General features: G+C 41.1%; 1 non-coding gene across 1 annotated transcript; it reads right to left on the bottom strand.

Moving 5' to 3' along the window:
• Positions 1–1,656: 1,656 nt before the first annotated feature.
• LOC125541981 lies at positions 1,657–1,804 on the bottom strand. Its single transcript, XR_007297769.1, has one exon. It is a non-coding gene; the product is annotated as a small nucleolar RNA snoR2/U65 (small nucleolar RNA).
• Positions 1,805–2,549: the final 745 nt, after the last annotated feature.

Below are 2,549 nucleotides of genomic sequence, written 5' to 3' on the forward strand. Positions count from 1 at the left end.
GCTCATAAAACGTATCCGGCTCGGTGACTTCTTTTATATGCCTTTATTTACAAGTCTTTCTTTACATATGGCGGTTTACAATATTGGGCCTTAAGCCGCCTCTGGGCTTAGGCCTTCTACAAGTCTTAATAAACTATCACCTTGAACGTTTACTGGGCTTCTTCTTGTAACCCGCCATTGGGGTTGACCCGGCCCCTCCTGGGCGGGTCATACCTGGTAGCTATATCCCCAACAACCCCCATTAACATTTGGCAGGAGAAAGTAAGAAGATTTAGGAAATTTAGTAGGGGATGGAGTAGAATTGTAGATGCTGAGATTAGGAAAACTAAACAGGATCTATCAGAAGAATATGACAGACTTGATATTAAGTCAGAAACTGTTCAGCTTTCTGAGGCAGAGAATTTGAGGATGAAAGAACTCCTACCTAGACTCCATAACCTATAGGTTGTAGAAGAAGTTAAAGCCAGACAAAGATCCAGGGACAGAGATATCCTTGAAGGGGATAGGAACACTAACTATTTTCAGGCTGTAGCAAACTAGCTAGAGGAGAAGAAAAACCCTGATTAGTAAGCTAGAAGGGCCTAATGGCACTGCTACTGATGTCAAAGGCATGTTGGATATAGCCACAAACTTCTATAAGGACCTTTTTAAGAAAGAAGATAGAAAAGGGTTTAGAATTAATAGTAATTTCTTTGCTAATGAGGAGAAAGTCAGTGACTTAGAAAACCAAACTCTACAAAAACCTTTCTCTGAAGGAGAAATAAAGGAGGCCATCTTTGGATCATATCCTGATGGAGCCCCTAGTCTAGATGGTCTATCATTTCTTTTCCTCCAAAACTTCTGGGAAGTAATTAAAAGGGATGTGATAGCCATGTTTGATGATTTCCATATAGGGGATCTGGACCTTTATAGGCTAAACTTTGTTGTGTTGACTCTTGTCCCAAAGGAAAAGAGGCTACCAGCATGAAAAAATTTAGGCCTATTAGCTTAATTAATTGTATCTTTAAAGTATACACCAAGGTACTCACAAATAGATTAGCTATGCCGATGAATAGGCTTACTTCTAGATATCGATCAGCCTTTATTAAAGGTAGGTTCATCCTGGAAAGTGTGGTCACAGCACATGAGGTGCTGCACTCCACTCCTAAATCTGGCAACCCAGGAATAGTACTAAAATTAGACTATGAAAAAGCATTTGACAAAGTTAACCTAGATTTCCTTATTGACGGACACGGTGAAGGTGACGACGCCACTGGGGCTTGCCTAGCGCGCTATGCGACGCTGGGGGTAAAAGCATGGAGGAAAGGGACAAAACTTCAGTTTGAGCAGAGAAGAGAAGGCCTGGCTGTTACAAATTTGGGCACAAGTTTGTAATAGGATTAAAATATCTTTCTAAACCTTTAAGTTTAGAGCCGATCCTGCTGATTGATCGGCTGATTAGCGTTTTCTTTCTTTTTTTCTCTAGTTCATCGGTGGACATGCAAGGCATGCTTGTTTTTGGTGTTACTTTCCTGGTCTCATATATAAAATGGGGCCGGGGGCTCAAAATCCTCCTTTTCTCTAAAAAATAAAAATATATCATCAAAGCCATTCATTTCATCTATTTTCAATCAAGTAAAACCACAACAAATACAGTATCATGAAGTATGCCAAGCAAGGTGTAATCACAAAAAAACAGCTCTGCGTGCCGACTGAATCACAGTCACAGGTTCGTATCAAATGTGAGATGTCCTAAAACTCATTGTTGGCACAATGTAGCATCTCCGGTCAAGACTTGTGGCCACAGGAACCGTGGCATCGGGCCCAAGAAAATAAATTATAAAGCACCCCAAGAGTCCCTGAGAGACCCGTTTGAAATCCCGCGCACAGCTAAATCAAGCAGGTGCAAATGGGTACCTGATGAACCACAAGAATAGGGGATCTATTGTAGTCCTTTCGATAAGTAAGAGTGTCGAACCCAATGAGGAGCAGAAGGAAATGATAAGCAGTTTTCAGCAAGGTATTCTCTGCACGCACTAAAATTATCTGTAACAGATAGTTTTGTGATAAGGTAATTTGTAACGGGCAACAAGTAATGAAAGTAAATAAGGTGCAGCAAGATGGCCCAGTCCTTTTGTAGGAAAGGACAAGCCTGGACAAACTCTTATATAAAGGAAAGCGTTCCCGAGGACTCATGGGAATTATCGTCAAGCTAGTTTTCATCATGTTCATATGCTTCGCGTTCGGTACTTTGATAATTTGATATGTGGGTGTACCGGCGCTTGGGTACTATCCTTCCTTGGACAAGCATCCCACTTATGATTAACCCCTATTGCAAGCATCTTCAAACAACAAAAGAAGTATTAAGTTAAACCTAACCATAGCATGAAACATATGGATCCAAATCAGCCCCTTACAAAGCAACTCATAAACTAGGGTTTAAGCTTCTGTCACTCTAGCAACCCATCATCTACTTATTACTTCCCAGTGCCTTCCTATAGGCCCAAGCAATGGTGAAGTTTCATGTAGTCGGCATTCACATGACACCACCAGAGGAAAGACAACATACA

The sequence above is a fragment of the Triticum urartu genome, chromosome 2 (assembly GCF_003073215.2).
Source record: "Triticum urartu cultivar G1812 chromosome 2, Tu2.1, whole genome shotgun sequence".
Lineage (NCBI taxonomy): Eukaryota > Viridiplantae > Streptophyta > Magnoliopsida > Poales > Poaceae > Triticum > Triticum urartu.